A 12,607-nucleotide genomic window follows, 5' to 3' on the forward strand; every position below is an offset into this window, starting at 1 on the left:
GCGGATGGTGCCAAAGGAAAGTGATGTTTGACCTTGTGGCGGGAAAATGATTAATGGACCATGCAGATGAGTTTGAGTAGTAGGATCGTACATTGCTAGAACGATCATGCCACAAGGGATGTTGTATGTGGCAGTATGTCAGTAAAAGATTACATGAAAACTGTATTAGCTTTTAGCTAGTTATGTGATAACTTAATGATAACTCATTGTAATGATTTTATGACAATGGCTAAGGGATGGAATCCCTTATAATCCATTGAGTGAGGGGTGAAAACCCTCACGAGCGTTTAATAATAAGATTAAACGTTTGCTGGTTTTCACCCTACGGGGTTTCCAGGGTACATCGGTGTTCAATGGTGTGTTTGCCTTTTGTGTCAGCTGGATGATGTTGAATCCTTGATGATGATGTTTCTTTATTTGATGTGATGTCCAAAGTATGTGATTAATTTGTATGGTAAAGAAAAAATCATAAAATGGATGAAAGGTTCATGAGACAGTTTATGTTATTACACACCCATAGAGGTGGTTAATGGTTATGCAACTTACTGTCTTTATTTGCATTTTTTTTTTTTTTTTTTCTAGTTAAGACTAACCTAAGTACCCACGGGGGATTTGAACCGGTGACCTATCGCAAGGAGTGCCTTAACAGCGCACCCATTCACCATCAATCCAAAACCCCGTGGGCAGTCTTTATTTGCATTTTACTTGATATACTAATGAACATTATTTCTGATGATTAATGAGAAATTTGGAGGTGTGAATTGGATAGTTACTTGTGGGTATTTTGTATAAATAAAAATTGACTCCCTGCTTTTACATGCGAGGTTACCGGGGTATGTGACAAGTGGTATCAAAGCTAAAGGTTGTAGCACTGGCGCCTTTGGGAACTGGTAAGTGGAAAATAAATTGAGGTATGCCACCAGTGAGCATTAACTCAGGTATGAGTTTAATCATTCACATATTGATTTACATAGTACACTATTTTTGGCATGATAAGTGTGATTCGTGTTTAAACTGCTTTGAGTAGTAAGTAATAAAGTTGCTGCATAGCTATGTTCATGACATTATATTCCTGATGAGGATAAAATACATTGAAACTTTTGTCGCACTTAGAACAATATTGAACACTCATTGAGGAAAGTGACAATCAACTACCAACTTTTACTTTGCAAATATGGCAATAACAATGATTCATTTATTAAACAAAATTGAAGTTACAATGAACAAAACTTAATGAGTCAATGCATGAATATAAATTATGTGGAACATCCTTGAATAGGATGACAAATTGTTTTAAAAGGACATTAGAAGAACCCCTTAGATATTGAAAACATGCAATGAGTCAAGCAGCGAGACTTGATTGTCATAACTAATTTCTGATTAAGTTTTGCCATGGTTTCATTAAGATGATTGGTAGTTGAGATTGGTTAGTGTTGTATGACTAACCCATAGAACTTATATGCATTAATTGAATTGGACTTAAGATTATTACAATTCGAAAACAAGTGAAGGTTGATTGATGTCACATGCATGGAATGTGTGTATGAAGATTCTTACTCTCTCTGTGCTATAGTTCCAGTTGTTTATGAGAAGAGTTCTTAATTTTATTCACCATGAGAATGCATGATGAATAGTATATGCTTATGTCCTAATAGATTTAATGATGATTACCCTCTAATTAATTGAAATCCATTAGCATGGTATGTGTTTATGTTAATCATTACTTGTTGGGAGATAAAAACCATTGGAGCCTCGATTTAATGATGGTTGAATTTATCTCTACTATGGGAATGATGGATTTCTTATGCATGTTGCATTCCAGTGTGAAGTTAATTGTAGAGGCATGTTCAATGAGTAACATTTCTAGGACCCATTCATGGTATAATTACATGTGATAATTATTCATAAATAGACTACCTGTGTTAATACAGTTGTCAGTAAACTCTAACTACCTTCCCCAACTATAGATGCTTCCAAAGGAAATGGAAGCAAGGAGAAGGAAGAAGACCGTGCTGTAGGGACAGACGGAGATGGGAAAAAGAATCGCTAAGTCTTGTGATGACCAGATAGAGCAAGCTTTGAGTGTCAGAATCTTGCAGAAGACTCTAAGTCTGGGGATGACTAGATAGCGCTCGATGTGCATGTGAGTATTCCCTTGACCATGCTTAAGGAGTTGGAAAATGATAACTATAGTGTGTTGATGTTAATGATTTTCGTAATGTCTCCTTGAAGTCATTATTCTGAAAAGGTCACATAGTAGTGTTATGATAGTTGTTGCATCTAGCATCAAGTGGTAACTCTGGTGCATGTGTGACACTTAGGAGATTATGCTTCTAATTGCATAAGTAGAGCAATTGTTTCCAGTAAGGGTGGTTTAATTTGTTAGTTATGCATGTTGAACCAAGGAAAAGATAAGTAACTCTATTCTTTATATCATGGGGTTGATTTCTATAGTAAAGATTGATTGTTTATATGTTTTCTTGGTAGAGAAAATATGATAATGTTTGCAGTAAAGATTGATTATTTTATATGTTTTCTTAGTAAAGAAAATAGGTAGTTCCTCCTAGAAAGACTACATGTGAGTCTTGTGTGAGAAATGCTTGTCTCTTGTCATTTTTCTTGGAATAAAATCCTTGCTAAATATAGCCAAAGTATCTTCTTGAGAAAAGAAGATGAGGCATATAAACGTCCTGAGGACATAGCATGAAAGGTGGCCAAGTTTTTCTTGAATTAAAATATGTATTTTTATTTGATAAAAGTTTCTTGGAAAATATATATATGCTAATTGCATTATGATTCTAGTTAGTTTCTAAGTTCTAGTGAAATGATTATGCATTACATGCATGATAAAGATAGCTAAAGATGTGCTTCTAGGCACATAGATATTCATTTCTAACTTTTTTGAAGAAAGAGTATATTACATATATACATAAATATAGTTTCATTCTAAGAGTGTGCATACTTCATGTATGAAAATGAAGGATTTTATGAGAGTTTTATTGAAAATAAAAATAGAGGTTCTTTCCTTTAAAGACACATTAGAATAGTGTTCATACAAGAAACAAAATCCTTACTTGTTTCATGAAAAGAACTATGTGCAATGAAGTAAAGTAATTGTGTTAGGAAAAGACATGTTGCATATTGGTAGCTATTGTGACTTTGGAATTATGACTCTGTGGGTACATAGAGAAAGTGATCATGTTAACTTTCTTGAAGACAATAATCTTTTGAAGAGATTGTTTTGATAGATAAGTTGTGTTGATTTCTTGATTTTGGATGGATAAGTAAATCTTGTTCTGTATCTTGATTTTTATGCATAAAGATGGATATCTTTAATAATTCCTTGAAAGGGAAGATAGAAGAATGAGGTTAAAATGACTTTCTTTAAGAAAGAGGTATGTAGTTTGTTGTATGAAATGATGGAAGTATTCTAGTGAAGGGCTTATATGATAAGCAATGGTATGCACAAAGATTAGTCATTGTGATAAAGAGTTATCTTCTTTGTATGTTAGAGAGATTATGTTTAATTATATTAACGATGCATGACCAAAGCTAGCCATAGTAAATGTAAGATAATACTCCATTAATGATGATTTGAATTAGGACAACGGACTATGGCAAAATTGGAAATGTTTAGATTATTAACTCAACTGTTGTTGACATTTATACATTAATGAATATTTGCATATGCTTTTATACATGACAATATTGTATGCATGAAAATGCTTGGAAATTGAATACGTGTTAACTGATGCATATTTATAACTAACGTTGCTGATGGATTAAGTAGTGGTAGCTTAATGGCAACAAGAAAACTCATCACGTAAATTGCTGCATTGTGAATTGCAATCATAAATGAGAAAGAATGATGTTATATGATATGCATGAATTATGTTATTCGGAAAATTTGCATGCATACAACATGTATGATAGATATGTTTCCCATCAATCTAGATGTTGTGGACCCATGATGAGGGATAAGTGTAAATGCATGGTGTACATGCATGTTTACTTTGTTAATGATAATGTTCAAATGGTTCATTACGTAAATTACTTTGAGAAAGAGTAATAAAAGAGGAATTTAACATGCCAGACAGTTGCAGATAGTTGGGTTGATGGCAGTTACCTGCCCAGAGGGGTTGATGGTACTTGTCTGCCTGAACATGCCTTGGGTTGATGGCAGTTACCTGCCCGGAGGGGTTGATGGTACTTGTCTGCCCGGATATGCCTTGGGTTGATGGCAGTTACCTGCCCGGAGGGGTTGATGGTACTTGTCTGCCCGGATATGCCTTGGGTTGATGGCAGTTACCTGCCCGGAGGGGTTGATGGTACTTGTCTGCCCGGATTTCCTCTCCCTAGAGATAAATTATCTCAATAAGGGAAAAGATTTTATGTGGACATTGGAATTCTTGAGCTGGTTGGCCAGTGGAATCCCATGTTAGACCTGGTAAGGTCTCTATCAAAGAAACTGTCTGGATGTGAAAATGACTCGGTTTGTTTGTGGAAACCAGTTCCCATGGGTTGGGAATTCTTTAGTCTATTGTGATTTTCATGGCTAAGGAAATTAACTAATCAGTTGTATGTGATGTTAAAAATAAATTCTATATATAGTTGTGTGAAATGTGTTATGCACATTTAACAGGAAATGAGTTTAATGTTCAATAAGGAGTCAATGGAAATTTTAATTCCTGTATCATTTTATTAATCTTGTGAAAGTCTTAGTAGGGGCTAAGACCATTTTCAAATGACGCAGTGATTGACTGTTTTGATGATTAGAGAGCTAGGTGCTCTTTTGGTACATCTAGAAGCACTTTGCGAATGTCTTTAGTGAGAATTCGTTCAGTGTGCACGTGAGCAGTGATTTATCATTTGATGATTAGTGTTAGTGCTCTTTAAGTACTTGTAAAAGTACTGTGATTTAAAAATCATCTAACATTGCACAACTGATTGCTAGTTAAAAGTATTTCATTTGACTCACAATATTATGACTAATGCGATTGAATTTGTTTGTCAAACATTACAAGATTGCTTACCATGGAGGGTTGATGGGTTGTCCAACCACTATTAAAATGCTTACATGAAAGTATTCATGATTTTCAAGAATAGATGGTAAGTAATGGTAAGTTGACACAGAGAATTGTTTATTATGAATTTGAATACGGGTCAAGTAATGGAAATTAGACCTCGCATATTTTTGCAATTATGAATGCTTATGACTGTTGACGCTTATAACTAATGATCTTTCTTATGATTATGTCATTACTATTTTGTTTGTTGTCATTTTTGGAATGAAATCTTTGATTTTAAAAGAGGAAGGATCACATTTTGTGTCGTTTAGATGGTTATATCATGAGTAAAATCTAAAGTTCCAACGAGTGATGAACACCAAGGACGGTGTTCTTGTTAAGGGGGGGAGTATGTAACATCCCTAAATAACTCGGTGTAAAACTATACAGTTGAGTAAATAGTAATTCTTTTAAAAGATTACGAATTAGTTATAAAACTAATTCTTGGTACTTCCTCTTTTTCTCCGATAATTTATGTTTCAAACGTGCCACTCTTGAGGGATATTTTTTTCCACATCTCATAACTATGGATCGGTGAGCACCCTAACAGAAATACGGGAGAGGAGGATGAAATCTGTACAGGTTCCGAAAACAAAGTTGGTTACCAATTATTTTGGGACGAAGTGGCAGACAATTCATGAATTCTTGCGCTGAAGAAATTTCAGGTTGTTTTATCAAGTAATAATTCTTCCATGTTGTACCCAAAAAAAATGGTTTCTGGATTCCGATTTCCTTGGTTTTACTTAATGGAAAATCATTGAATAAGCCAGGGCGGTAGCTTATTCGATATCTCTGGAAAGCACGTTTGCTTCGGTGTGTTGAGAGAAAACTGTACACATAATCACTCGAATTGGTGACAGAAGGCTTAACAGTGAGGTAGTCGGATAAGGATAATGCATGCAGCGGAAAACGTGTTGGACCCTGACGCAAGAGGAGGAGAAAAACGCAGAAGTGTGAAACAGACACTATTATGAAAGGCTCTAAATCTCTCTGGTGATAGAGTCTATCTAAGGCTTAATATTCAGAAAGAGAACGACCTTGTGTTGTTACTGTCCTGAAAAACTATTTTGAGCGTGCAACAAACTCGGAGAAGGTGCAGTGAACCACTGATCTCATTGGCAGTGGTTGGGGGGAGCTGTGCATTCATGATGGTCGGCGGTCCAATGGAGTCTTGCAAAACAGATGAGTATTATTTTAGCAAGAAATAGTTGTTCAAATTATAATTGTCAAGTCTGTGGTTACTTATTAGTATTGCATCTTAAAAAGCGCTGGATATGATGGACACTCACTCTGTGTGTTGTTACCAGAACAAAAGAAAAACCGAATGTGAATGCGAGATGATTGTTAAATTAGTAAGTGAGTTTTTGAACCAGAAGGAATGGTAAACCACACTACAGGGTACTGGGTTAGATTCTAGGCCTTGACGGGTTCTACGACTATGAATCAATCCAAATCCCTTACCATTAGAGGGTTTGTATCATTTATCCGTGATACATATGCTGATTTGAAAGTAACCAGGGATAATTAATCAATAGTTTTCTGCGTTAATTAATAGTTATCATGCAGAAAAGCATAGACCTCTCGAATAGCATTATTAGAATACTCATATTAATCTGGGTTAACTGTTGGTGAAGGGAGAAACTTAGCGTTAGTCTCTCAGACCAAGTTGATAGCAACAGTGAAGAGCAATCCCTCAGACCCTTTCGGAATTGTAACTACTACATCTAAACATAAATTACTTTCTTATCATCAATTCGAAAAGAAGCTTCTTAAAAATGTAACCAGCACATCGAATGCATATTCGAGAAATTACATCCGCTGAACGAAATAACAAGACCCATAAACGAGGTTGCTGTAAATGTAACCATACGATAACGAACAACAGAAAACAAAGAAACAAATGAACAAACGATGCTCTCTGCATCCTATAAGATGTATGCCGATTTATATGCATTTAAGCTAATGGTTAGATCTCGTAAAGAGAAATATGCGTTAGTGTGAATAAACATTGTGAAAAGTGGAACAAGAATTTACTTGAATATATGTACCAGTTAATTAATATGTTATGCTTGCTCATGCAGATGAGTAGATGTTCAAAGATCTCTTTTAGAGGTTGTTTATTGATTGATTAATATGATATCTAATCTTGTTGCCAAGTTTGTTAACAACTTCATTGACAAGAAGCGATGGCGGATGGTGCCAAAGGAAAGTGATGTTTGACCTTGTGGCAGGAAAATGATTAATGGACCATGCAGATGAGTTTGAGTAGTAGGATCATACATTGCTAGAACGATCATGCCACAAGGGATGTTGTATGTGGCGGTATGTAAGTAAAAGATTACATGAAAACTGTATTAGCTTTTAGCTAGTTATGTGATAACTTAATGATAACTCATTGTAATGATTTTATGACAATGGCTAAGGGATGGAATCCCTTATAATCCATTGAGTGAGGGGTGAAAACCCTTACGAGCGTTTAATAATAAGATTAAACGTTTGCTGGTTTTCACCCTACGGGGTTTCCAGGGTACATCGGTGTTCAATGGTGTGTTTGCCTTTTGTGTCAGTTGGATGATGTTGAATCCTTTATGATGATGTTTCTTTATTTGAAGTGATATCCAAAGTATGTGATTATTTTGTATGGTAAAGAAAAAATCATAAAATGGACGAAAGGTTCATGAGACAGTTTATGTTATTACACACCCATAGAGGTGGTTAATGGTTATGCAACTTACTGTCTTTATTTGCATTTTACTTGATATACTAATGAACATTATTTCTGATGATTAATGAGAAATTTGGAGGTGTGAATTGGATAGTTACTTGTGGGTATTTTGTATAAAAAAAATTTGACTCCCTGCTTTTACATGCGAGGTTACCGGGGTATGTGACAGCATTTGGTGTGAGCAGAGCGAAGCCAAAAGATGGTGGCTTAAATTTCACTACAACACTAACGGAAAGTCATGTAAATGAGTAGAGGAGCATTTAGGTATTGAATATGAAGATTTTCCCAATCAAATTTAAATGAGGAATTCTTAAGGTTGGTAGTTAGTGGCTCTTGGTCACTTAGGATAATTATATGTATTTAGAACTTTAAAAAAATTATTAGATTCTATATTGTAAAAGGTTAAAGTAGGGGCAAAAATAACTCACTTAACTAAAAGTAGCGGGTTGATTAAATTAATTACATTTAAATGATAAATATTTTTTTTTTTGGTAAATTACAACATTTTATATTATATTACATAGCTAGGATGTCCGAAATTGATATACAGAGCAATACAATCATAAAAATTCATTTCACCTTTAAAATTTTCTGAAATAAAATCATATTATTTTAAATTATTTTCTTCATTTCTATATTAGATTTCAAATGTAAAAATGGAATTATAAAACATCTACGTTCAAGAGTTTATTGTGATTATTGTATTGATATAGGAATATAAATTTTTATTTAATTATACTGATTTGTATATATTTTCAATAAAAAAATTATTAAAAAAATATAAGTATGAGATGTTGATACTTATTTTTTTTAGTTTTAGGCTTTAGAGGTTTTTAGTTTTGGATGCAAAGTGATATATAGGTTATAACGATTTAATATTTTTTATATAACTTTAGATTTTAAATTTAAAATTATTTAAATTAAAAAATAGGTGTAATAATTGTATTATGTTTTTTTATTTTGGAATAATTATAATTTTTTTAAATTATATTTTTAATATATAAAAGAATAAAACATTTTAAGGAAATTTATATATTATTTTAATAATTCAAATTTATATGTATAATAAAATTTTATGATATTGTTATTAAAATTAATTAAAAAATATGTTTGAATAAAAAAGATATATAATAGTTTATGGGCCATATAATAAATGGTTATTGGGTATACTTTTAAATCACTCTGTCTGAAGATTATCAGTTTTAAATTTTGGGAACAAATGTTTCATTAAAAATCTAGCCATATTAACTATTTAAAAAAAAAAAATAACAACTAACATCCAATTTACAAAATATTATTAATAAAACAAAATATTATTAAATATTTATTAATAATCTTTTAGCCAAGATTACGATAAGTTTACTAACAAAAAAATCAGCCCGGAGTATGTTGTAAAACTGCTTCTGCTTGGCTAAGAGCTCGTCTTCCTCGGACGTAAGGAAAAAGGTTAACGGCCCAAGACCCAGAGGCATCTGGCAGGAGTGAAACCCTGCTCCCTTACGGACCACCAGCGGGTTATTACAGGTGGCGTGGTTTTCCTTGATAACGGTGATGAGTCAAATCGACATTCGCGGATAGCAGCCAGAGATGGTTGTCCTCACTGTTGGTTTGACCCCTGAGTTTGATAGGTTTTACCACCTTGGGAAAAAAAAAGGTTTACTAACAAAAAAACAAACGACGTTCGAAGTTTGTAATTCACGGCACCCAAATTTCAAAATTGAACGCCGATCAAATTTGACAACTTTGATAACCTCTTCACCGGTTCTCACAGTTACAACGAAAGCTGTTGAAGATTTGCTAGAATTTTAAGACGGCAAATTGCCTCGTCACAGTACCCCTCAAATTCCAACCCAACAAGTCGTGAGGCATACCTGTACCTATTATAATTTTCTGATTTGCGCGCGTGCCTAATCATTTGTTAATTTGCCCGAATATCATACGGAACGTGCCTTCATAAGTTTTACATCATTTGCGCTCGAGGATCACGTGTCCGTGGCAATAATACGGTCCATCGTTTTACAGGTATATGTGTAATTGAAGCAGTAGTTTAACCAATTTGTAAATTTGTTTAGAAAATTATGAAAATTTTGGTAAGATTTTGAAAAAAATTAGTAAGAATTTTTATTTACAGTTATCAAATTATTTAAGACATAAGATTAATGATATTTTTTTTATTTTTGTTTATTAAAAAATAATAAGTAAAATTAACACAACTTATTTATACTTTCATTTTTTTAATATAATAATAAATATTTTATAAACTCTTAAACTATTACAACTTTTTGGATTAATTTTATAAATATGGAGAAAAATAACATTAATTTGTTTTATTTTTAAATAAAACTTATTTTGTTAAATTATATAATGGTTTACCTGAACTAAATATTTTAAAAAATATCACACTAATTTTTATAATTTTATAATATAAGTAATTTAAAATACTTATAATAAATTCTTATAAATGTATCTAATCCTATTAAAATATATAGAAGTAAAATCTTAAAACTCTAGCGAGCTTTAGGCCTACATTTCAATTTACTTGATTTGTGTAGCGTTTATTGCTCATAAGTTTTAAATTCGGTTTTTATGAGAAAAAGTAGATGGTGGAAGTTAATTTCATGAGAAGAGGTTAAGATGGAAGTTAATTGATGATGATGATGATGGTTAACGTCCGCTGAGACCAAATAATGGTCTATCGGACCTAAAGAAACAAATTATCTATTTTGATTTAAGATTTTATTCCTATGCTCAAAAAGCTTGGAGAGAAGCCTCTCGAGCTCACTATAATTTTGACATTGTAAAAGGCTAGGAAGGTCAGTATTGTAACAAAGATTGTGAAACTGAGATCTAATGTGGTTATACGCGGGGCACTCTAAGAGGAAGTGGTTTTCATCCTCGATGTTCCTATTCTTACATATATGGCAGATCCTTTCCATCCATGGCGTTTTAAGAACTGCCCAACGACCTGTTTCACTATGGAGCTCATGAGAATTCGTTATAATCTTTGCTATATTAATTTTCTTCTTTGAGCTAGTTAAAATAGAGAGATACTTTTGATATTCTAGGGTGGGGTTGATGACCTTCTTATAATAACTTAATTTTCTTTTAGCCGCTAAGTCTTTCTCACACCACATTTTTTCTTTGAACTTAGAAGTAACAATATCTTTAATGTTATTTATGTTTTGCAATGCATCATTTTCGTTGATCTCCCAATAGTTTAACCAGGCCCTTGTGTCTTTATGCCACCCTCGATTGAGCCTTAGGTGGTTTTGGCTAGAATTTAAAGCTAGCTTAGGAAGTCTATGATCGTTTATGTTACTGATTTTGTGCTTGTACAACAGAAACCTAAGCATAGCTAGGCTCTCAATAGGGGAAAGACCTGCTTCTATAAGGAGAATAGGATAGGGTGTATTACTTTTAATTTTCAGGTTATAAGTTATAAAACGCTTTTGGATTTGCTCAATCTTTCTCCATGATTCTCTGGAGATGTTGCAACCCCAAACCTCACAGCCATATAAGATAACAGGAGTGACTAAAGTTTCAAAGAGGAACTTCTTTTTATCCCACATTACAAGGTTTGCAATTATTTTCAAGACCATAGTAAGCTTTCCACCCCCCATTAAAGTTTGCAATTATGAGAGATTAAAAACCTATAGACATATTACCACTAAATTAAATTAATTTAACTTAATTATAAAATATATAAATAAATAATATTTGACATTGACGTTACAATATAATATCAGGGTAGTAGGTATTTGTCTAACAATTTCATGTTTTGGTTTTTTAGTTTAGGTTCTTTTAGATTATATTAATTATGGAGTGAAATCATGATTTTTTTGTTGTTTAGAATATAGTTTAATTGCATAAATAAATTTATTTTTAGAAAAAACCTTAAATAATTTAAATTAAATAAATTTGATTTTAATATTTTTTTACAAAAATTTAAAAATATAACCAAAAAATATAAATATTATTAAATAAAAATAAACTATATAAATATATAAATAAAAAAGCAGAGGACGGTCAAGTTTATCCATGGTAATACAATGTTCACAGCATTACGTGAACATGAAAGCACTATGCAAAGAAATAAGCATAGGGGAAGTATTCTCACTCATATATAAATATTCTACTCATAATCCGAAGGATTCATTTTCCTCATAATTTTACTACCCCACATTGGTCGATCACGGAAATTAAATTTATCAAACAATGTGTCATTACCTATGAACACATGATAATCTCTACAACCATCTAATATCAAACAATGTGTCATTACCTATGACCACATCATAATCTCTACAACCATCTAATCTTACGGCCATATCACCTTTATTAAGTCAGTGAGCACGGTAACATGGCTAAAAGAGGAAAATTTGAAATGTATGTGATCCCAAACTTCCCTCTCTGCAAATGACATTTTGATAAATAAAATATTGAATATCAACATTAATTAATTACAGAATAGAGATTAATTAATTATTTATTATATATCAATTAATTAAATAATTAAAATATTATTTTTTAATCAAAATATTTAAAGTAATATTTATTTTTTGGCGTAAATGACATGATATTTCTTTTGTCGACGCGTTTCAAACCAACCAGTGTGGTTGATCATCAGAACAAGTTGAAGAATGAGATCTAGCTTTGCATGTTAAATAGTGAGAGCGGAACCTCCAAGGGCTATAATTCTAGATCAGGTAATGGTTAAAAAGACTAGCGGCTAAAATAGACTGGGAAATAGTTAGATGGACATGACCAAGGGCATAACCATACTTAGTAAAGAACTAAATATTAAAATATTAATTAA

This window comes from Pinus tabuliformis, chromosome 6 (assembly GCF_031772625.1).
Source record: "Pinus tabuliformis cultivar Carrire ecotype Pingquan chromosome 6, CPIR1, whole genome shotgun sequence".
Lineage (NCBI taxonomy): Eukaryota > Viridiplantae > Streptophyta > Pinopsida > Pinales > Pinaceae > Pinus > Pinus tabuliformis.